The following is a 25,723-nucleotide window of genomic DNA, read 5'->3' as shown; positions in this document are numbered from 1 at the left end:
AAGAGAAGGCTGCTGAGAAGCATCACGAACTGTCCTCTAGGCTCAAAGGAGAGAGTGCTGTGAGCAGGGGGCAGTGTCTTCTTCAGGCAGGCACAGAAGGGGTGGCTCACAAGCTGCAGGGCAGCGACCAATCCTGATCTAGTGCAACTCCTTCATTTTAAAGACAAGGAACCCAAGGCCAGAAAGTTTATGTGATTTACCACAGTAACAAAACAAGCTAATGGCAAGGCCAAGTCTAAACCCAGGTCTCAAAACCTCTAGATCGGTCCTGCATTTGGTCATATAACTTAGTGGGCCCCCACCTGATTCACGACCTCCAGGAAGGTGTAAGACTAGACCTGTGATTAACCTGACCGAGCCACCATGCGCCAGCCATTTCAGAGGCCTACACCCAGCGTCACGTTGTCACGGTGCGGAAAGGCCCCTGACACAGGCACTGCCCACGGCAGCCAAGTGGGCACCAGGCACTTCCAGTACCAACTGCTCTCCCCAGCTGCTGCCATTCAGGTTGTCCTTAAAGAGAGCCAGAGATACATAGAGATTTTGCTGGGCCTGGAGTTGGAAGCTATGGCCCCAGCTTCCGTTCATTACTAAGCCACGGGCGAAGCCGCTCAGGAATGTGCCTGGCAATGGGCCCCCGGCTGCCTCCTGCCGTGCCCCACACACATTGCTCTGGCATCCAAATCTCTGCCTGTCCTAGAAGCCTGTAGGGGTGACTAACGTGTGTGTGTTTGTGTGTGTGTGTGACTCAGAGTGTGTCATGGAGGCCCCATGAGTCACCTACTTCCTGACGAACACACTATGGAGACAGCTTCAGGATGCACAAAAGTACAGGAAAAGAGCCTGCTGGCCCAGAGTGGGTTATGTGTTTTCAGGAAACTGGTTACTTTTAGTATAAATATATTCACACACACACACACAGCACTCGAGCTAAATGTCAACAAGTTTAGTGTCTCCTCATTGAGACAATGCTCTATTCATAATGGGTTTTTTATGTTTTATCATGGCAAAATATACGTAACATACAAGTTATCGTTTTAGCCATTTTTAAGTGTACAGTTCAGTGACATTAAGCACGTTCACATTGTTGTGCAAACATCGTCACCATCCATCTCTGGAAATTTTCATCATCCCAAACTGAAGCTCCGTGCTCATTAAACACAACTCCCCACACCCCTCTCCCCTCAGCTCCTGGTAACCACTATTCTATATTCTGTTTCTTTGAATTTGACTTGCTATCTGTCTATAATGTTCTACTTCATTTATCATTTGTTTTTTCACTTTATTGTTATATCTTCTTTTAAGGAAAAAAATGGATAATGGCTTCTTGGCATATATATCTTTCAGAATCCCTTAAATATGAATGGAAAGGACTCTAGAAGTTTTTATTCCCATGGGGTAGCTATAGATGCAAAAGCAGAGATGACCAGGAGTAGCACCAATGGAAAAAAAAAAAAAAAAAAAGAAGGTGTTAGCAGAGTCGGTGAGCTTCAGGAGCCGGTTCCTTTAAAAACATATGGCCCTTTTGGAGAACCATCATACATATGACAGTTTTTTAATTTCTGATTTTTGATCTCTTTGTAACAGGCCTCAACCTATGTTCCCGAACCCTAAGTTGCTGACCAGAGAGAGGAGACACCCTCTGCCAAGCTGAAACAGCCCCCCTCACTGACAGGGAGACCAGCAGCTCAGGAACCAGCCACTTTCTCCAGGACCAGAAGCACCCTCAGAGGCCTCGCCTAATGATTCATTTCCACACCTTGTTGATCTCCACCCACAGAACAAGCAGAAGCATTTCAAACAGTTCACACCAAATGCCCTTGCTGACATCCAAAAACAGCTACAAGGGAAATTAATGGTTTCTTCCAAAGGTTTTTATTTATACAAATGCAAAAACCTCTTTTTATACCTTCCCAGATTTGTAGGTAGTTTTTGCTGTTAGTTTGTTTTTTTTTTTCCCTCCTGTTGCTTGGAGTGAATAAGTGGGAATGATACAAAAATGAAACTGCTTTAGTAATGCAGGAGAGTAACAGCTTGGTGGCAAATCGTTGACTGTGGTAAATGAATAAGGGCATAGAGTCAGGAGACACAATATGGACAGTGACCCTGAAATGCAAATATGATCAAGTCCCATGAACACCTCCCCTAAGCTTCTCTGTCCATAAATGCTTGAATGGCTTCCATTGCTCTTGGGACACAGGCCAGATTTTTAATGGGGCCTTCAGGGCTTGTCTGTCCTTCCCTGGGGCCTCTGCAGCCTCAGTTTGCAGTCACCTCTCCCTGCCCACAGTCACATCCCCTTTTCCTTTCAGTTCTGCGGTTGTATCATGCTCCGGCCACTCTGGAACCTTTATGCATGCTGTTCCTCCTGCATAGAATACTGTTCCCACGCAACACTTCATCTAGTCTAACCCCCAGCAGTCTTCAGCCCCCAACATAAATGTCACCTGCTCGGGGCAACAGTCCCTAGACTCCCCACCTCCCTGTCATTCTCCTCTAGCCTCATCACTCCACTTTTCCTCATGTGCTAAATGAGGCTAACACCTCTCCTATCACATTCCAGATTTCCCACAAATACTAAGTGAGATATTCTATGGGATGGCAGATACAGAATCAATGTCTATTCCAACTTTCTAGTGTGCCTTCCTGTACTGCAGACAATGGAAAGATAAAACCTACAGTTTCCAGGCTTCCTTATAACTATATTTCCAGATGTAATTTGAGTTCTACCAATCAGAGGTCCTTGAACAGGGCTTGAATGTAGAAAGCTGAGAAGGGAGGGGGCAGGCATGACGTATACAGTCTGCTAGTGCAGGTCAGAAATGCAGTCATGTGGCTCTGGAGCCCACAGTACTGATCCCCAACTTAAAACGAAGGTAGTATGTTCTGGGATCCAACATTTCTGGCAGTGGTTTCCTGATTGTGGCAGAGGTAGATGCTGTCTACAGCTGTGAGAGTCATCCTGAAGGCCCAGCCTGAAGCCTACTCCTCTAGCCCTTCCAGCCAGATCGTAAGCATCGATTCCCTATATTAAATCCCTTTCTGCTTAAACTACTAAAGTAGTTTCCGCTATCTGCACTGAACCCTGTCCCTGTCTCATACATGTGAGAAAGTGCTTCTGGAACTACAGGCTGCTATGGAAATGTGACTTGTGGTTACTCATCAAGGCCCCAGAGCTTCCAGCCAGGAAGGGACCATGGAAAGAGTCATGGGCCATGGAATATGCAGTTTCAGGAAGAAAAGACAAGTGCTCTTGTCTTGGAAGTCTCCCCAGAGTCAATAGCCATTTTTAAAAGAAAACTTTTTTTTTTTTGAGACAACTGCACTCCAGGATGGAGTGCACTGGTGTGATCAAAGTTCGCCGCAGCCTCAAACTCCTGGGCTCAAGTGATCCTCCAATTTCAGCCTCCTGAGTAGCTGAGACTACAGGTGCATACCACCATGCCTAGCTAAGTTGTAAATTTTTTATAGAGATGGGATCTCAGTATGTTGCCCAAGCTGGTTTCAAACTCCTGACCTCAAGTGATCCTCCTGCCTTAGCATCCCAAAGTGCTGGGATTATAGGCCTGAGCCACAATGCCTGGCCAAGAAAAACTTTTGACAAACTAAATTTAACAAAGTTTACATGAGCAAAGAAGGATTCATGAATCAGGCAGCACTCAAAACCAGAAGGGGTTCAGAGTGCTCTAATCTGCAGTGTGGGCAGTGAGTATTTATAGACAGAATAGGAAGTACAACACAGAAATAGTTTGATTGGCTCCAGCTTGGTGCTTCCCTTATTTGGGCACGGTCCGATGAGACGGCTGCCTGTGATTGGCTAAAGCTTGGCTGTTTGTGATTGGCCAAAGCTTGGCTGTTTGTGACGCTCTTAAGTTAGGTGTCCAGTTTGCTTACTTACTAAGTTAGGTTGCAGTTTGTTCAACAGGGACTCAAAGTATGGGGTTGGCCTCGGGCCAATGGCCTTCTGCTTATTTAATTTAATACCATTTTTAAAAATTCTACTACATTCAATTTTTAATAAGTCATGTGGTTACATTTATGCTAGTGAAAACCTGGATAAACCTTAAATGTTCCTCCAAAGGGTTTGGAAGAATACGCAGCAAATTTAATACCATTTTAATCCAGAACCTGCACTTGAAACATGAGGGTGTCTGTAAGTGTAATTGTGAAATCTAGCTCATCTTCTGCAGCCTGGTTTTTCCTACCTGGAAAGCATGAACAGTCTGGAGTGTGCCGTTTGTGGCATTTGGGGAGGCTTTTCTGGAGTTGAGCATCTCCTAACACACATCCAGGAAGGGCTGAGACGCTCTGTTATCAGATCGAAACCTCATGAGTCATTTTAAATGGCCACGCATGCCTCTCTCACTTTGCAAGTATATCCTGTGTCCTTGGCGTTGCTCATTCCCCAGTCATTCCCAGGGCGGGAGGGAGCGCGGGGATGAGGCGCTGGCTGCGGCTCGCTGCCCCCACATCTCCACCGCACGGGGCAGACCATCAGTCCCGCTAGGCTGGGCCTGCCCAGGCTGTTGGCATGAGTTCCAACAGCATGACAGCATGGAGGTCTTGCTTCTTCAGCACATTTTTCCCCCAGCTGTCTACAAACCCTGGCTCAGCTACAGAGAGCTCAGCTGGAATGCCCCGGGTGTGGCATTCATGAGCTTGAATGGAAAACCTGAAGCTCTGAGGGGGCGGGAGTGACACCAAACAAACATCACCTAAAGCAGCCGTGGGGCCTCTGATTATTTCCCTGGCTCATCTTTCGGCTCCTTAGAGGCTTGTGGCGATCGCCTGCCAGGAAGGATGAAAGCAGCTCAGCTAAGGAGCTGGAGGGGAGGAAGGGATGAGGGAGGGATTAAACCCACAGAGGCTGGAGATGTGGCTCAAGAGAAGAGTCAGGGGAGAGAGAGAAAGAAGAAATCGCCTCCACTTGCTGGCCTGTGTGGAAATGAACTTGCATCCTTCTGAGTGGGAGATGTCACTTGGATGTGCCGGAAGCTCATCCATGTTCTGGGAGAGACTGGGTGCTCTGGGAGCAGTGTTTTGGGCAACCTTCCTCAGACAAAATTCAAGGCCCAGCTCCCTTTAGGGAAAGAGTGGCTGAGCTGTGGAAATGCCCACATTAACATGGTTTTCAGGCAGAGCAGCTCCTGCCATATTTGTTTTACATGCTGGGCTTCTTGAAAAATTTCATTTGAAGAAAGGAATATATTGAATTAAAAACCAAAAACTAGGAAGCCCACGGAAGGCTTCCAGGCTTCCTGATTCCCAGCCTAGTGTTCTTCCCTGCACCGACTTCATAAGGTTATCGTAAGGTTTCTATGATGTAAGGGGGCAAAGCCTGTGGCCAGCGCCTGCCTGTGGCATATTACTGCAGAGAGGTCTCTACAGAAAGCCCACCTGAAGAGAAAGAAAGTCAAGCAAATACGACCAGGATCGGTGATGGTACCCTCGAGTCAGAGGATGCAGTCCCCACAGACTCCCAGCTGCATTCTAGGAAGAGGAGAGAGCAAATAAAATGGGAAGAGCTGTTGAGCTAAAAATCTTGTAAGCCATTGGGAGCAAAGTGCCACTGCTCTGGACGCATGAAACCAAGAACACCACGGAGGAGAAGATGGGGACTGACCCACTGACAGGCCAGCCTGGGTCAGCCTACTGAGGGACTCCTGCAGCGTGGGCAGAACAGGCAGAGCAGTCTCAGCTCAGTGTGGCCCTGGTGCCACTGGGCTTTGGCAGTCACCGTGGGCAGCAAGTTCCCAGAGCTCTGGGAGCCCGGGGGCCCCGCGGGAGCCCTCGCCACGGCCAGAGACAAGGCAGGATGAAGGGGATCATGTGCAGGCCACACACAGGCTCCACCTTGGGGACTCTCAAAAACAACAAGTGTGACCGAAGAGAGACAGAAGGACCTGTCACAACAGGTGAGGACAAAGCCTGGAAAATAAAATTGTTACCTTTCCACGAAAGCCCCAGATGGTTGTGGCCTGGCAAACGCAGGTTACAGACACAATATGCCGGTGATGGTTAAAGACAAGAATATGAGAAATGATTCACAGTCACTGCTTTGCCAACTTGCATAGATTTAAGTACTTTCCTGATATGGAGGAAAAGCAGAGCATTTTCCACTGGGGTACTTACAGAAGCTGCTCCGAGGATGCCAATCTCGCAGTGTGGTTAGAATTAAAAAGATTCCAGGCAAAGCGAAGGGCAGCACACAAGCAGAAAGTACAGAGGCAGAAAAGTGGGAGGCACTTGTAGGAAGAGCTGGAGACCTGGCCAGCAAGTGGACCCCAGGGTCTACAGCAGAGACGACGGACCCTGGGCAGTGTTTCTTCCAGGGCAGCTTCAGAGCCAGGCCCGTGCATCAGGATTCTTGGCTCTGAATCATCTTACCCTCTGCACTCTCATTCCTTGTAAAGCAAAAGGACAACAATGACAGTCTCCATTTACCTCTAACTGAAAATTTTTAAAGAAAATTTATGTGCTGATGTCTGGAAAAATGTCTGTCCTGGGAGGACAGAGGAATGGCTCATAACTAGTTTTCTAAAACAGCACTAAATATTTCCAGGCAGTAGGGTCACAGACCCTTATGAGACTCTGTGAGAAGTTATGGACTCTGATCATGAAAAATCAACGCCACATATTAACATAATCCAGGCCAGGCATGGCGGCTCATGTCTGTAATCCTAGCACTCTGGGAGGCCGAGGCAGGAGGATCGCTTGAGGTCAGGAGTTTGAGACCAGCCTGAGCAAGAGTGAGACCCCGTCTCTATTAAAAATAGAAAAAATTAGCTGGGTGTGGTGGCACATGCCTGTAGTCCCAGCTATAGTCCCAGCTACTCAGGAGGCTAAGGCAGGAGGATTGCTTGAGCCCATGAGTTTGAGGTTGCTGTGAGCTAGGCTCATGCCATGGCACTGTAGCCTGGGCAACAGAGCAAGACTCTATCTCAGAAAAAAAAAAAAAAAACGTAAATCCAAAATGTTGCATACAATTTTTAGGGATTCCTGGAACCTTGAAGCTCATCATTGGTCCCTAAGATTCATGATGTCCAGGTAGAGAAATTCCTGTCTTAGGGAAACTAGCAATGCTTTATAATACCTTTTTTTTTTTTTTTGACATTTTATATGAGAGTGCCCTGGACTGAATAATCGGAAGTATCTGTTGTCATCTTTATCATCAGGCAGTAAAATGAGGTGGCCGAGAACAAACACTGCGAAGTCAAGCAGGCTGAAGTTCAAATTCCAGTTGGGCCCCATGCTGTGCAACTTCAGGCAAATGAGTGATGCCGAATGGTCTAAGGCAGCCTTAAGGCAGCCTGGCCATTCAGCATGTGTCCAGGATGTCAGAGGCCTGCCATGCTCAAAGGCCAGTGGGAGCTTTCTGTCTCTTCCCACGATAACCTGCTCCCTAGTGTCATGTTTCAGTGACAGCAACTCTCAGATGAGACACACAACATTCTTGCAAACTGCGCAGAGGCTGTCACAGAGCATGTGCCTGTAAAGGCGGATGATGTCTCTAGGTGCACCAGGATGTTTGCACTGAAACTCAACAATGTTCTGAAGTTGAGATTAGCTAGTCTTCTTGTGGACTCAGGCACAGTCTTCCATTAATGTGGGACCTCTCTCCTTGGCTTACAGATGAACATCTTTCTGTGTCTTCACGGTCTTTCCTCTATGAGTTTCTGCGTCCTAATCTCCTCTCCTATAAGGACACCAGTCATATTGGACTAGGGCCCACCCCAGTGACCTCATTTAACCTTAATTACCTCTGTAAAGACTCTATCTCCAAATACAGTCACATTCAGAAAAACTAGGGGTTAGGACTTAGACATACGAGTTTGGCGGTGGGGGGGCGGGGGGCTACACAATTCAGCCCATAACTCCACCAATAGAAACCTGTTAAACAAATGATGGAGCCAGGCGCAGTGGTGCACACCTGTAATCCCAGCTACTCAGGAAACTGAGGTGAGAGGATCGCTTAAGCCCAGGAGTTTGAGACCAGCCTGGGCAGCATAGTGAGACCCCATATCAAAAAAAATGATAGCACATTCACAGAATGGAATACCATGTAGCTGTTAAAAAATAATAAATGCTGAAACTATAAGTCCTGGAATTATCTCCAAGACACATATTAAGTAATGAAAAAATTAAATATAAAATGGTGTGTGTAGTATACTATCATTTGTATTTAAAAAGAGAAGAAAAAGGACACACACATGTTGGTTGATGCACGGACCATCTTTGGAAGTCAAGAGGAAAAAGGAAAAGAGAAAAATTATCCCCAAAGAAAGATCTGATGGGCTGGGGATAGGAGTGAAAAAGTGATTTAATTTACATTATAAATAATTATATAAATATTAAATGGTATATACCATGGGTATATGAGCTATTTTTTAACGTGAAATATTAGAAGTTAAATTTAAGATGCTATAAAAGTTGAGGTTTTAGAAGGGTATGTAAGCACATTTAGGTCTGTCCTGCAAAGCTGAAGCGTATTAAAGGGTTTTGCTTTATCCTCAAGTATTTCCCCCACCTTTGGGCCGTTTCTTCACAAATGCCTCTTTACAAATGTCGGTCTCCATGGCAGCTGGCCAGTGCTGCCTTTAGTCTCTGCAGCTCTCGCTCAGTCTCTCTCTCTCTCTCTCTCTCACACACACACACACACACACACACACTCGAACGCAATTGAAGAAGTGGAATTTTCCAGAATTCTGGAGAACTTTGACTGGCTGTACCTTGAGAGAGCTCCTCAAGGCACCCTGTCAGGTTATCTCCCACTGCCAAGATGAAGGAAGAGGGGAGGCGTTGGAAAAGAGAAACCATCACTCCAAACAGAATGGAAATGGAAGCCTTGCGAAGTAAATAGCCGAAAATTTCACAAGTGTCATTCACTCCTCACAAAGACTGTTTTTAGACAACATAATAATCCACTACAACACTTATTCTGTCTGTGGGATTATTACAGCACAATTTTACCTTTCCATCTTCCGTGGCATAGTGTGATTTCTTTAGTAGTCATCCTTTGTCTTTCCCAAGTTTTGGGGTCAGACGAATCCCAGCGATGACTCGGGGAGAACGGAGGAGGGGTCGTTGGCAGCTAGAAAAATCATGAGACGACTCTCATGTCTTCAGCGTTCCCACGCAACCGCAAATTACTGTTCTCTAACCAGCCTTTTCCTTGGCGCGACCCGGGATAATTTACTGTGCTCGGTCTCAAGCCTGGACCGTCCGCCCCCTCCTTCCCCCATCCTAAAGTTCTAGCTCTTCTGAGGCCTTGCTTCACCACAGCCAGCCACTTAACATTGCTCTTTCCCCTTTTAAAATCCCTGTGGCGTTTACAGATTTTACCAGTTCAATTCAAAAGAAGTATTAGTCGGACCCCCACTGTGGGTTGCATTGTTGAGGTGGAAAGAACGGACATCTATCTACTCAACGTGATGGGGGGCTGAGTTGCTCTAAGAATAAATAAGAGGTGCAGAAGGAGACAGGGAAGTCACAGGATCTGGTAGCTGAGCCATAGTTGAGCCAGTCTTCGTGGGAACGAAAGCTCCAGCGTGTTCTGGATCTCAGGTGCCCTTAGAGACTGAGAAGCAGAAGGTCTCCAGCTTCCCTCTATCCGGGGATGCCACTAAACAGAGCTGCTGTCTCCAAGTGTCTGCTGCCTTCTCCACCTCTACCTACGGCCTCCCCTGCTCACTCCTAGTTTTGCTGGCTTCTAACTTCAGCGATCTGTCCATGATTTGTCTGGCTAGGGGCCTGGAACTACCATCTAGTATCCTTTCGCTTTTTTTCCCTACTCCAACTAGCAACTTCTTTCAGTGTTTTGGACTTCAAACTTCCAAGTAAGAACAGCTGAATGGCCCAGTTAAACTTTTGAGCAGGCTATATAGGGCAGGGGTCCCCAACCTATGGTGAGTTCTATAACTGTTTCATTATATATTACAATACAATAATAATAGAAATAAAGTGCACAGTAAATGTAATGTGCTTGAATCATCCCGACACCATCTCCCCCACACCCCTGGGCTATGGAAAAATTGTCTTCCATGAAAACGGTCCCTGGTGCTAAAAAGGTTGGAGACCACTGGTATAGGGCATAGCGGCCCATGGCTGACCGGAGATTAGGGCAGATGTTCACCCTGGCCCATCACTAGCTTGGGGATGCTCTCTGCCCCTGCCCCACTTTTCTGGGCCACCATGAGCTTACTGGGTGCCTTTGTGCAAGTTAAAAAGTTGTGCCAACCCTGTGGGCACTTAGCTTGGCAAGCAAACTTTGGGTAAATTGGAAAAAAGTGCCCTTCTGGGCTGAGACAGTCTCATGCCAATGCAGAGCCCAATAAGTAGAGCCAGGCTGGATTCCAATCTGCACTCACTACCTCAGGCTGGGCCTCTGTGCAGTGCACAAACTGCTCAACTGTATGGGGCACCCAGCCCCCATCCAACAAGATCCTTATACCAAGATTCCAAACAAGGCCCTTAAGAAGTACTTGCAGATGACTTTTCAGTTTCCTTGTGATTTAAAATTTTTGAAAACAGCCCTTTTTTCACCCCTCTCTTTGCACCAGATTGTGATCTGGCAAGTTTTTCTTAGAATGGTTCTTCAAATCCACCCCTTAAGGGTTGAGAAACAAAAACATCAGACCAGTCTCTCTCACACAAATTCAGCTCCAGGTCCTAGTCCAAGATTCTAGTGAGGAAAAGCTATAGAATCTTCTCTTTCCAAAGATGGCAGCTCTGAGATGCCAGAGTCTTCAAACCCCCTGGCTTTAGTGTGACCTGCTCCCAGCCACATGCCACGCTGACTCCAGGTCTCTTGTGAGCCATTCTTCAAAGCAGCCTGCTTCTTGCCTTTTTTCTCTGCCCTTTGGAGATGGTTTCTTTTTGAAAAATTGATTTATATTATTGAACATAACTGAAGAATTCTTTACCTTTTAGATCCAACAGTCCTCTTATCTAAAGGGATTTATTCATGGTATGTATCGATGTGGAGTATGCACATTGTAACCCTTCAGGCAAAGTCCTTGCTTCTGCAAATGCTCCACCATGTTTGAAATTATGGTGTAAATAATTACAAGTTTCATTTCACTGATATTATTAATAATAAATTTCTGGTATAAATTAGACTCTCAAATGCCTGAGGTGGTTTTGAATGAAAAAGAGGAAGATTAGAAGGGAACTTCAAAGAAGATAGAACACTGGAATCAGTAAACTTTGAAACTAGAGCAAGAGAAAAAAAAGGCTGTCTTCAGTTCCATTAAAAGTAGCATAGAAGATATCTGGACCCCAGTTAATTTCATTAGATTGTCATCTCACATCTGGCACAAATAAAAGAAACTCACCTATAGTCCTGCCAGCTATCAAATTAAATTACTTTCATTTTTCTGTGTTTCCTTCCAATCTTTGTCTATATGTGTATATAAAAATGAGTTCATAGTCTTAGCCATAGGTTGTGACTAATTTCACTAGATTTCAGACTCTCTGTTATAAAATTGAATTCAAATCAATAAGTATGAATGGCGTGTTTACTATTATGTAAATCTCAGCCATGGAGAAAGCTAGCAGGCAAATTTTGCCCTCTAGAGTTACTATCCCTTACACAGGCCTATCAGGGACCAAAGCAAGAGAGAATGCAGGGGAGGCAGATGGTAGGGAACAGGAGCTGTGGGTTCTGATTCTCTGTCACTAATCAGCTGCGATCTCAGGCAAGTCTGCCTCTCTGGGTGCTTCAGTTTCTTCATCTGTAAAATGAAGAGATTGGATTTGATCAATAGTGATTAAACTCTACTCTTCAAAGGGCTGCAAGAAAACACTGCAGCAGGAGGCGTGGTGCTAAAGGACTGATCTTTGCCCACATCCCTGCAATCAGAGAAGTTCTTTCTCGGTTTCCTTTTCACGTCAAGCATCTGAGTCCGATGTGTCTAACAACAGGACACAGAATTTGCATTCGGTGCTCTCTCTAGAAGCCAGGACATAGGGTACCCTGGTTATCAACAATTTAGGCTTCCAGAGTTCAGAGGAGGGTGGGGTCAGGGAAGACAGGAGCAGAATGAGAAAGCTTCCTATAGGAGGCAGGGGCTTGGGCAGACCTTGAGGGAAGATGGCATTTGGAAAGACAGAGGGAAGCAGGAAATGAAGAGAGCATTTCAGGAATGTTCATGGCCACATGTTCAGGCTTCCAGGGGACAAGACGCACCTGGGCTGGAGCTGGGCCTGGGGAGCAGAGGGCAAGGTTGTGGAGTAGGATGGAAAGAAGGGCCTGAGTCCCTAGAGGCAGGCAGACAAATATGGGATTGACAGGCAAACCACAAGATCTCCTGAAGACTTCTGAGCAAGGGAATGACATGCTGAAATTGGTGCGTAAGGAAGATTAGTCTGTCAGGTTTTCACAAAGCAAACATTTCTTGATGCTTATGAGGTGCCTACAGGCGACTGAGAATACAAAGCTGAAAAAGGCAGCCGCTGCCCTTGAGGAGTCTGGCAGAGGGGAATGCAGAATGGGCGGAGGCACAGCAAAGAGTTGGGGCTGGGAAGGAAGTGAAGAGAAGGAGAGAGATGACAGAGACCTTGCAAAATAAAAACTAACGGGACTTGGTGGCTGGCTGAATACAGTGACTCAAGTAGGGGAATAAATAATACATGACAACATTTTTAAATCTTGGGGCTTGAGTGTGTAGTTTTCTCTTCCTCTTGGGGCCAGAGCTAGAACACTTTTGCCAGCCTCCATGCAGTTGAATGTACTGTGTAATTGAGTTTTGAGCAAAGATTGTGAACAGAAGCAAAGTGTTCCCCATCCAGGCCTGGTCCATAAAAACCTCCCACATGTGCTTCTCTGCTTTCCTTTCCCAGCCTCCTGATGAACGAAGAGGCCCCTGAGGCCATATCCTTAAGATTGAAGGAGCCTGGGTCCCTGAATGACTACATGGAAGGCAGCCCACAAAGCAGGAACATCGCTTAGGCTTACATGGCTTACTGTCATTAAGCCACTGACATTTTGGAGTCATTTGTTACAGCAGTTAACTTATCTTGAGACCAAAAAAAACAGTGATGCCACTTTAACAACAAATACAGGGAGCTGGAATGGGTTTAAAGGATGAGATGAAAAGTTCAGTGATTCATCTAGGGTTGTTTTGTTTTGCAGTAATATAAAACTCGATCTAACCTAACTTAAAAGGGGATAAAGAAGTTATTGACAATGCTTCCGAGCCGGGCGTGGTGGCTCACACTTGTAATCCCAGGAACTCAGGAAGCTAAGGCAAGAGGATTGCTTGAAGCCATGAGCTCGAAACAAGGCTTCTGGCTTTAGCATGACTTAGAAGGAAGTCTTTTCCACAAGGTTATGAGATTTGCTCTGATTGGCCCAACAGGGAACCAATCAGAAAAGCCAGAGACTGTGATGCCCTTGGTTGTTTTGGGGCCAAGTGGCATGCTCTACTCCAGCACTGGGAGAAGAGTCAAAAGAGACAAAATCTTTACCTGGACATAGAGAATCTGGCTGGCTATGGTCTGAACCTCACTTCCACAGTTTGGAACATTCAACAGCCTTCCCACACTTTTGTAAAATGCCCTATCTTACTTCAGGCACTTACTTCCTATATGTACTTACTTCTGGGTTTTACTATATCCTCTTGATATTCCCTGCCTCTCAATGCCCCTCCTCCATTTGAGTCTGCCAGCATGGTTCCAGCCTCTGTAGGTTTCTATGAAAATTTTACTGAACCCAAGCATCCTCTGAGCTTAAGAACTTTACTGAAGATTTAGGCTTGTTGCCTGAAGAAGAATTATATCACATACCAGAGATGGCAAACAAATTAATAAAAATCCCCATTTGACCTTTCTGTTCTCCCCCACAACCTCTCTTTAGCAGCCCAACACTATTATTTTATTTTCAGAGACAGGGTCTTGCTCTGTTGCCCAGGCTGGAGTACAGTGGCATGACCATCGCTCACTATAGCCTCAAACTCCTGGGCTCGAGTAATCCTCCCGCCTCAGCCTCCTAAGTAGCTAGGACTACAGGCATGCACCACCACATCCTGGCTAATCTTTTTAAAAAATTATTTTTGTACAGCTGGGGTCTTGCTGTGTTGCCCAGGCTGGACTCAAACTCCTGGCCTCAAAGGATCTTCCTGTCTTGGCCTCCCAAAGCACTGGGATTACAGGCACGAGCTACCATGTCTGGCCACTACCATTTTGACCGTCTCCCATAGAGTTACTAAATCTTTTCCTGCTCTAGTTCTTCTCCAGTATCTTCTGTCTAGACTCTCCTTATACCAGAACCATACCATCTTGAACATGATAGCTTTGTAAGTCTTGAGATTAAGTCATGTAAATCTCTCAACTTTGTTCTTTTCAATATTGTTTGACTATTCTAGATCTTTTATATTTCCATATAAATTTTAGAATGAGTTTGTCAGTTTCACCAAAAAAAATAAAAATAAAAATAAAAACCTGAGGAGAAATGACATCTTAAGAAGATCAAGTTTCCAACTCACAAGCATAGTTTATATCTCCATTTATTTCAAAAATTTATTTCCAAAATTTCTCGGAGGGTGGGGCGGACGGAAAAATAAATAAATAAATAAATAAAATAAAATAAAAAAGAAAAGAAAATTTCTCTCAGCAGTATTTTGTAACTTCCACTGTACAGATCATACACACACTTTGCTAAATTTCACCCTAAATATTTCATATTTTTATGCTGCTACAAATGGTGTTATTTTAAATTTTCTATTTCTAAAATAGAAATAGATAGTTCATAGCTATCATATAGAAACAGAATTGATTTTTATAAGTTGACCCTGTATCCTGCAACCTTGCTAAACAGGATGCAAAATGTCACAGTCACTTTGGAAACAGTTTGGCAGTTTCTTATAAAGTTAAACATATACTTACCATATGATGTAGCAATTGCACTTTCAGGAAATGGAAACGTGTCCTCACAAAGCTGGTATGCAAATATTCAAAACAGCTTTATTCATAAATAGCCAAAACTGGAAATAACCCAATGCCCACCAACAGGTCAGTGGATAAACAATCATGATATATACATACAAAAGAATATTACTCAGCAATAAAAGGAACTAACTACGGATACATGCAACAACATGGATGAATCTCAAAAATATTATATCAAGGGAAAGAAGCCAGATAAAAGAGTGTATATTATATGAGTCCATTTATATAAAACTCTAGAAACTATAATACAAATTTAATATATAATGACAGAAAGTAGACCCATGCTTGCCTGGAGCAAGAGTTTGGGAGAGGAATGAGTGGGAAGGGGCACAAGGGAATATTTTAGTAAAATATAAATATTCTGTGTCTTGATTATGGTGGTGTTTATACCATTGTTTACATTAGTCAAACCTCACTGAATCATGCATCAGAATGGACGCATCCATTGCAAGTACATAACCTCAATAAAGCTAAAAACCGCTCAGACCATCTTTTAGAAAGCAAGAGGTATGCATACACCAAGAAACAACTAAACTTCAAGAACACAGCAAACAGGACAAAAAAGAAATGAGATTTTCTTTCATCTTCGCTAGATTGTTAGTCTCTACACACAGTGCTGTCCAATAGAACTTTCTGCACTGTACAATACAGTAGCCACTAGGCACATACAGCTCTGAGCATTTTAAATGTGGCTGGTACAACTGAGGAACTTAATTTTAAATTTTACTGTATTTTATTTAATTTAAATTTAAATTGCCATAGAGCTACTATGTTGGACAGCGCAGCAAGGGTAGGGAATGTATGTCCTTTGTCTCTATGTGCCTATCACCTAATCTTGGGCCTGGAAGTAGCCACTCAATAAAGATTGAAAAAGGAAAAAATAAAACAAATAACTCAACACATAGTTGTGCCAAGTAGTGTAGTAGACAGAATATTTGACAGTCCCAGTTTGGTCCCTTGGTGTTAAATGGGGCTTTTATTCACTATAGACTTCATATTGTCCTTAGGAAGCTCAAATGAGAGAATGCAAGTAAACAAAACTACTCAACCCTAAACTTCAAAGGGTTGTGCAAATAGAAGGTACTGGATATGTAAACAACGTGGCGGCCTCATCTGGTACCACCGTAAGATTTTAAATGGATGGACCAAGAGTGTCATGCTTAAGCCCTCCCGGAGCCACAGGAGGAGATTCGGTGTCTATACACCTAGCTTCCATTTCGGCTTTGACATGCTAATACTGCAATCTCCGTGGAGTGAGAACCACTTGTGCCGCATAAACCTTTGGATTTACATACACACGTGTGACCTTTCCTTATCCTGGGGCCACTTTGCCGGTATTGATCGCTGGCTTGCAAGGGAGCACGCTTTGCAACTGCATGGGAAATGATGTGTGCTGCGGCGAACGGCGAAGGTGGCGACCTGCAAGGATAGAAGAGGTCGCGCTCACTACCGGCAAAAGCAGGAGAACCCCGCGGTGAATTACAATCACGGTGGACCCCGGGACAGAACCTGGAGTCCTCGTTTGCACTCTCCCCGGTTCCAAAGTTGTTCTGCTATCTCCAGTAACTGCTCGCTCCTCCCTGCGCGGCTGTCTTTTGTCTTTGAAAGCCGGAGAGCGACAATGGATTATTATCTGTGCATGCAGGTGTTGTTGAAGAGACCAATTTGTGAACAATGGCCCTTCCCACGTTGTCCAAACACAAAGATTGCTCCGCAGCTGTTATTTGCAGAACCTGTCACCGTTCGCGGCGCTGCCACTGAGCCGCCAGCTGCCCCGGAGCGCGCGGCTCGCCCGGCGCCGCCCACCGCCGACAGCCCGGCCCGGCCCCGCTCGTCGCCACCGCCCCCAGCAGCCCCGCGCGCCCCCCGCCGCGCCGCGCGACGTCCGCCTCCCCCGCAGCCCCGCGGTGCTCCGGCCTCCTCGCGCGAGCGCTGGCCCCGGGTAAAAAGCTCGCTCCTGGGGAGCCCCCTGCCCGTTCCGTATTCCTCGGGGCATGAAATAGAATCGACCAACGGAGGCGCTCGGGAAGCCTAATAGGGCAGCAGTGTAAAGGACAGATACTCGTGTGGACATGGTTTTAAAGATGTGACCCAGATGCCAGGTGCGGATCTCCTTGTCCTGTAAGATCTGGGTGAAACTGTCTTGAACCTACCAATTCTGCCGTCTAGGAATGCCCAAAGACCTCCCCAAGAACCCTGCTTAATTCCGGGGCGTCTGAGGTCTTCCTGTCCCCTCCACGCAACTCTTCTTTTAGCTGCCCCACCAACCCTAATGCAAAATGCAGGCCTTTCCCTGGTTCCCAAAATAAATCTGCTGGCGTAAAGCAGTTCCTGAGAGATTTCACTGAAAACAAGGAGGTTTCCACCGGAAGGGGACACATCTTGACTGACATTTTGAGCTCTCCCCATCTCCTCCCCACCCCTACACCCCTGTGTTTCACCCCGGAGAACGCCAAAGCCCTCGCGCTATTGCACACAGAGGAACTCGCCAATCTCCAGGCCCTTCCCCCAACTTCACTACCCAGTTCCTACCAAGGGTCTTCCAAGTGCCCGGCCTCCCTCTCCTTCAAGGAAGAAGCACTGTTTTATTCCTGGTACAAAGACCTTCAGTTCGCACTGGTGTCCTGCTGGCGCCAGGATGTCTGCTGGGCTGCCAGTTTCTCAAAAAGTTCACTGGCCTCCTGCTTGCCGTTCGTTTTTTTTCTCATTTCGGGACAATTCACATACAGTGGATAGTGAGCTACCGAAGGAGCAGCATTTCGTGATGGCTTTCAGCCCCGAATTTCCAACAACCATCTTAAAAACACCGACCGCTGAATTTTGCAGGATGCAGCAGCCGTGCTTGACATATTTATACTGGCTGAATCCAAACTATCATAACCTTGTCCCAAATTTCTGACAAGTGACTTCAGTCTTCCCCAAGCCTGTCCATGCATTTGTGTCCCCAATTCAAGATTACAGACACGAGCATATAGTATTTCTTAGGTTACAGAACTATCAATGTCTTACAGTAAAGAACATTTTGACTATGAATTGAAAATATTGCCTAAATTTATACAGACACAAATTTCTAAGATCTCTGCTATGCTCAAAAATGGAGCCATAAAATAAACTGTATAGTCCCAGACCTCTTCTTAACCCCATTTTATGCTAATGCTAATGTGCTATAAAATGACCAGTCATGCCCTTTATGGAGTAACCCTAGGTCTACTTTCCTAATTTGTAATTAAGTAAAATGTATATATTAAAAGCACAAAATACTCTAAATTCCTTGTCCCTTCACTTTAAACCAAGAAAAGAGACAAAAACTAATCAAAAAAATTTATTTTAATCCTGTCTTAGATAACATCTCCTGGTTTGTTTTGGAATATTGTTATTGGAACATATATTTGGAATATTCTGAAGGGAAAACAAACAATTGAAAAGAAAGTTCTAACCAGCTTCCCAAAGGGAACACTGAGAATTCAAGGGATTTCAATTTCTCAGGACACTTGAGAATTATGTCCACTGCCCCCAAATTCCATAACATCAGGGCAGCAGTGGAAATTCACAGAGGATTAGGCTTCATGAATGCAAGGCAAACTCATGGGATTCAAGCCGGTCCACTCCACCAACCACACACAGCATGTGGTTGCTTGGAACAGCAACAAGCCCACGCCTGCACTAACCTTCTAGGCTGGGTAAATGGCTGCTGCCCAGGCTCTGTCTCCCAGGCAGGGTTGGAATGTCACAGCCAGCTCTGGGAGGAGAGCATCTCTGTGCATGTGAACAGGCTCCATGGAAGGAGGCAGACCACTTACCTCAGCACCACATCAGCTGCAGTAATGCAAACTGGAAACCGTGCAAATATTTATCTTCGGGGACCTCCAAGAGACCTCTGGGAGAAGGAAAATAAATCTCTACATGGGTTTACTCACAATGATTTCCAACAGGCCCATCTAAATATAAGCCTAGCATTTCATTAAACAGACTTCTTCAATGGCCACCGAGCTGTGTAAATACGTTATAAATAAAGGCACAGATCCTCTTTTCGGGCTGAATGGAGGTGTAGTGTTTGGATGCATGACCCCTGTCTCCCAAACTGATCCCTCCTCTGAGGGCCAGAAAGCAAGGAGTGTGCTGAAGGACTTCACATTCCTTTCCAATAACTGTGGAGGGACTTCTATCGTGAAGACATATATGCTCCGTTTTAGAGTTTTGGAAAAAGAGAAATTTAAAGAAGGGGGAAAAGCCTGTGTGAAGAATCTAGTCCACTTCATGCACACCTTAGAGCTGCCCAAGAAAGGTGCTTGGATCAGTAAGTCCAAGAACATTCATTGAACATGATGAAAAATGACTTCCAAAGGGTCTGTCTCTTCATCTGGTTGGAACAGCAAAGCCATTGGCAGACTCGGAATCTGACAAGAAGGAAAGGAGCATGACCACGGAGCATCCTCCCACGGCAAGGGCCCCAGGTGATGCTGAGAAAGCACTTGCTTTTGGAAAAGGCCTCAGGACGTGTACACACACACACACACACACACACACACACACACTCCTTCCACACAATGACTTGGTGTAAGTAAAGAAAGCAGGGAAATCGCTCTCCAGGCTAAAGATTCTCCTGTTTGCTGTGAGTCATCCTTCCCTCCTCCTCCCAACTCTTCCTGGCAGCTGGGTGGGGCAGTGACTCAGGAGGGCAGGCGGCAGGGAAAGGTTAGTCCACCACCACGGCCTGAAAAAACACCAAGGCCTTTCAAGTATATTTAACTCACACACCTACCAGTGACCTGGGCAGAGAGGAAGGGGGCCCAGGCGGGGTGCAGGTGTGTGTTTGCAGCAAGGTGGGAGAGGAGAGGCATTTGGACAATAATTAGTGGTAATGATAAAAAATATCAAAAATTATGGCCCCTGTTTTCCTGAAGATGGCTCAGGTAAACCAGGAAGGATCATTCTGATAACCTCTGCACGCTTCTCCATGAGCCATTCTGCTGTGGGCAACTCTTCTGCCTTCAGTAAAGCCACCATGTCACTTTTGAGACAAAGTCCCCTTAGTACCACACATTACCTACTGGAGGAGCACATCGGTGGGTTGTGGAGTGTCACAGATTCTCTAGAAGAAAGGGACACTTGGGAGCAGTGTGAAACTTTGACCTGGGCCAACAGTGACAGCTGAGTGCCAGGACGCACAAGGTTAGGTAGAGGGAAGACAATGCCAAAGCCCAATGCCAATGCTGCCAGGACTAGAAGTATCCCCCAAACATGGTGGCCCTTTCTCTGCATATGATACCTACCTTGGCCATCTTGAGAGGCGGCACAGGTCCAAGGGAAGCCCCACCTAGCACCACATGTAACTGTCCTGCTCGTCTTCGTCTTTGTGCAGTAGGCAAACTGTCTCCGCCCTCCAGCTTCACTACTCAAAAGAGACCAGGGCAACAGCTCATTCCCTGCTAACCCCACAGTAATCACTCACAGAAAGGCCTCCAGGTGTTTCCCACCCTAAAAGGACAGTGTTGCCTGTCCTTTCCTGTCACCGCTGGCTGCCCCCACCCCCCACAACGATGCGATTGCACCAGAACAGCTCCTTAAGTGGATGTGGGGAGGACAACGCCCCGCCTGAGAGTCTCGCACTCAGTCGCGCTCCCCAGCACAACATTCCAGACCACAGCACTTCCACTAGCATGATTTGCAACTGACTTATTAACCAAACCCCACTGCTTCTGGCTCGTATGCAGGCCCAAATACAAAGAAATGAGTAAAAGCTGTTTTCTCCACAGCAGTATCGCGTCTCCTTGGCAGGTGGCAGAGGATGATGTATGGAATAGCTGGCATCTCCTCCTCCTCCTTGGAAAGGAATTCAGCACTCAACACTCTCGTCAGCCAACCCACCAGCCAGCTGACTCTCTGGGGGCAACGGCAGGCCGAGCGGCAAGGCTGGCGGCAGCTGCCAGGTAGGAAGCAAGCCCGAGGCCCGGGCCCTGCCCGCTGCTGGGCTGTGACTGCCCAGGCAGCCGCAGCCTCTGTGGCCCACAGACTATGCTCCAGCCTTCAAAACAAGCCTCCCCCACCCTTGTGCATAGTCAATTATGTTACAATGTCACTGGAACTTTCTTTTAATATCCTTTCTAAAAGCCTATTCATTCCATTAAATGTGCCCTTTAATCTACCCATAGATCAAATTTGAATAAATTCCTTTATTCCAGTGCATACATTAGCACATTTCATTAGGCACAGAGCTATCTATACTATTAATGGTACCTTCTCCTAAATGCTGAAAGTTTTAGAATATCTTCTGCATTTGTTTTATTTGTGTTCTTACAGAGTCCGTACTCTGAGAACTTTGGTGGCTTTTATAGGTAGAGGCTGGTCACACTTAGTCTCTCAAGCACTTCCCACCAGCTGGCTCAGTGGTGGCTCCAAGGCCTTTGTGCAGGGGCCTGGGGCTGCAGTCCGACTGGGGGAGCAGGGGCTTGTGTGAAGCTGGGTCGCACAGCGGGCACACTGTGTTTACTGAGATGTCATGTTGATGTGCAGAGGTTTAGAGCAGGAGCTCATGGAGTCATGAGTCCAAGTCCCACCCCCACCTTGGAGCTGCTGCTCCTGGGCCCAAGTGCCGCCATGGATTATGGTGCCAAGAAACCCCAGAGTCCTTCTAGAAGGAGCCTTAGAGGCCAGCCAGTCAGCTCCCTACTGTCAAAAAGGAATCATGTAAGATATCCCATTTCAATGGGCATGTGGCAAGATTTAAGTGACAAACATGGGCATGTGGATGGCTTGGAGTGGACAGAACTAACATGTTGATGAGGCAATAAGCACTGTCATTAATTCAGTATGTACCAAATAACACACACTATCTAAAAGCCTTGAATAGACTATCTCTTTTAACCCGCACCACGACCTTGTGAGGTCAGTAGCATTAGCAACCTCATTTTAGAAACAAAGACACTGAGCCCTAGTCCCAAGATCCAACAGCCAGCATGTGGTAGTCCCAGGCTTTGAACCCAGGTCTGAGGTTTCCCTTGTCACTGCACCCTCCCAAATCTCCCAGTTAAGAAGGTTAATATACACATAGGCCTAGGCAAAGAATTTATGAAGAAGACCCCAAATACAATCATAGCAACAACAAAAATAAATAAATAGGACCTGATCAAATTAAAAAGCTTCTGCACAGCCAAGGAAACTATTGTTATAGTGAATAGACAACCTACAGAATGGGAGAAAATATTTGCATGCTATACATCCAATAAAGGGCTGATAATTAGAATCTCTATACAACTCAGGAAAATAAGCAAGAGATAATCAAACAATCCCATTAAAAAGTGGGTAAAGGACATGAACAGAAACTTTTCAAAAGAAGCTAGATTAATGGCCAATAAATGCATGAAAAAATACTCAACATCTCTAATCATCAGGGAAATGAAAATCAAAACCACAATGAGATATCACTAAACTCCAGTGAGAATAGCTTTTATCAAAAAGTCTCAAAACAACAAATGTTGGTGTGGATGCAGAGAGATAGGAACACTCATACACTGATGGTGGGACTGCAAACTAGTACAGCCTCTATGGAAAGTAGTATGGAGACATCTCAAAGAAATAAAAGTAGACCTACCATTTGATCCAGCAATCCCACTACTGGGTATTTACCCAAAGGAAAAAAAGACATTCTATAAAAAAGACATCTGCACTTGAATGTTTATAGCAGCACAATTCACATTGCAAAGATGTGGAAACAAACGAAGTGCCCATCAACACATGAGTGGATTAATAAAATGTGGTATATGTATACCATGGAGTACTACTCAGCCATAAAAAAAATGATGAACTGCCTATTGTATTATCCTGGATGGAGCTGGAGCCCATTCTTCTAAGTGAAGTATCACAAGAATGGAGAAACAAATACACAGTTCTCTCGGTTCCTATTCACAGGTAAGTCTCCACGTAACACACTTCTCAGCCGGAGACAGGGAAACCCCTCTCCTCTCTCACCAGCAGCATATTTTGAACAAAGCCACTAAACTCTGCCCCAGCTGGAACTTCTCTTTCACAAAGATTTGCTTGGGGGAGCAGATGGGAAGAATGGCAGTTACGTAGCCAAAAAAATTACGCTGAATGCCAGAGCAAGTTCGCACTCGTAAACACCAGCTCTGTCCAATGTTCTCATTTTTCAAGTGCGAGCATGTTGCTGAAACCTAGATGCCATTTCAAAGATTCTGAGGGAGTAGTGAGTGGGTTTCCCAACAGCGAATTCTTTCCCTTCCTCCCAGCTTTACAGAGAAACAAAGCTCACAATGTCTCCATCTCACCTTCTATGGAAAGCCTGTTCTACTCCCCGAAAAATTCAGGGCCTACCATACCAGTAGAGCAGCCTCCCCAAGTTCCTTATGTAGTTCTAAAACCAGAATTCTTTCTTTTTTCTTTTCTTTTCTTTTTTTTTTTTTTTTTTGAGACAGTGTCTTGCTCTGTTGCCTCAGGCTACAGTGCCGTGGCATCAGCCTTGTTCACAGCAACCTCAAACTCCTGGGCTCAAGCGATCCTCCTGCCTCAGCCTCCCGAGTAGCTGGAACTTCAAGCACACACCACCACGTCCAGCTAATTTTTTCTATTTTTAGTAGAGGCGGGGTCTCACTCTTGCTCAGGCTGGTCTTGAACTCCTGGCCTCAAGCAATTCTTCAGCCTCCATCTCCCAAAGTGCTGGGATTACAGGCATGAGCCACTGTGCCCGGCTGAATTCTATATGGCCTCTCTTACTTGGCTATTATGGCTAAGTCATCCATACCACATACCCACAAAAGGTGACATCTGGTTTTGCAAGAACTTAGGACCAAGAGCCTGAACCTGGTTTCCTCTGGAGAAGCCAAAATTCCCCAGGCTACCTACATCTGTAAAAGGCAGCCCCCCTCTAGGTTCCTAACAGCTTGGTTTCGTTAGTTTGAGCTCCAGGGCTGGGGGAAGATCCTGGTGATCTGGAACCTTGGATAACCATGGGGCAAGTACAGTTCCACTCATCTGGGTGGAGGACCAGGGATTCTCGAGGCGAGGAGCCTACCCTCTCCTCCCCGAAGAGGAGCCAGTATGAGAATATCCAGAAGGATGTTTCATTTGAAAAAACATAATTAATTGCATGCCATTTTATATTTGGAAAACCAAACGCCTATTGCTTTTGCAATACAAACTACAGAAGGAAAGCTCAGTTCTTGGAATTTACAGGAATCAATCTTTCACATTTTGTAGTAGCAATCACAGCTAATATTTGAGAGCTACCTAATGCCAAGCTCTACGCTAAGCTCTTTGCTTACTCCTCAGCCATCCCATGTGGTAGCATCACTATCATCCTGTTGGTCAAGCAGGAAGGCAGAGGACTATTCCAGTACAGGGTGAAGCTGCCCTTGGAACCCTAGCACTCTGACTCCAGGACCAAACCCTAAATCACTCCACACTGTGCCCAAGGATGAGGAGCCCTGGTGCGGCCAAGCCCATGGTTAGTCATCACCTTAGATACCAGTGGCTTTCTGTCCTGCCGCAGGGCCCAGGATTATACCTGGAATTAGGAAAATGAATTATAAAATTGAAGCTATTACCTTACCATTTCCAACAGTCAGGTAGACTGTACACATGCTGCAGGGTATTAATGGGATAACACAAATAAAATTATATGCTGATTCGGCTCTTTCTTGTTACATCCTTGCCAAAGAAGGAAACCTTCCAGGGAAGTCCAGGAAAAATCAAGTGTGGCAAAAAAACTTCAGCCACTGAATCGGTATGGGACAGTATTAGATTAGTGCCTTGAATGAAGTAGGTGCTAAACAAATGTTGTTTGGCTGAACTGGAATAACTTTAAAGCACATTTACTACTTTCTTCCTATCATCCATCCCAGGTGAATCTAAAAATGTCATTCACTCACTAGACAAGCATTAACCAAGTTCCACCACGACAAGGCATCACCCTGGGTATGGTGGCAGACACCAAGACGAAGCAGGTGCCAACCTGACGATTGAGAGCATTACAATTTATTGGGGAAATCTATATACTTTTTAAAGACAAGCACACAGGTGTTAGTTTTCTACTGTTGTGTAACAAACTACCACAAACTTATTATCTCACAGTTCTGTAGGTCAGAACTCTAGGCACAGATCTGAGTTCTCTGCTCAGATCGCAGGGTCTGTCTCTGAGCTCGCTGGTAAGTTGGCAGAATCTATTTCCCTGCAGCTGTGGGACTGAGGTCCAACTCCTCGATGGCTGTCAGCGGGGGCTGCTCTCACCTTGTAGAGACCACCCACCTTTCCTACCATGTGACCTCCGCCTTCAAGCCAGCAATGGTGTGTCAAATCCTTCTTTTGCTTCAAATCTCTGACTTCCTTCTTTGGAACCAACTAGAGAAACCTCTCTGCTTTTAAAGGGTTCACCTGATTAGGTCAAGTGCAACAGGATACTTCACCTTTTACCATATCCTATAATATGATCACAGCATCATCATATTCATGGCTCTGCCCTCGCTCAGGGAGAGGAGATTACACACGGGTGTGGGTCACCGGGGTCATCTCAGAATTCTGCCTGCCACAACAAGTAGATTTATAGAAAAATAGTGTCTTCTCAACCATTGCTGTCAGTGCCCTCCCAACCCCCCACTGCCAGGGGCCACTGGGACATGGGGGAGAACAAGGATACGTGACATCCTGCAGTGGTCAAGGAAGAACGGTCCTTGACAAAGGAATGGTAGGACCCTCACTGAGAGACACAAAACGAAATGGAACAGAGAGAACCTCAACATGCAGTGGAATGCTCAGAGCCCTTCTC

The sequence above is a fragment of the Propithecus coquereli genome, unplaced genomic scaffold (assembly GCF_000956105.1).
Source record: "Propithecus coquereli isolate 6110/MARCELLA unplaced genomic scaffold, Pcoq_1.0 Scaffold34, whole genome shotgun sequence".
NCBI classification, from domain to species: Eukaryota; Metazoa; Chordata; class Mammalia; order Primates; family Indriidae; genus Propithecus; species Propithecus coquereli.
The sequence above is the reverse complement of the archived record's forward strand: the minus strand, read 5'-3'. Positions refer to the sequence as shown.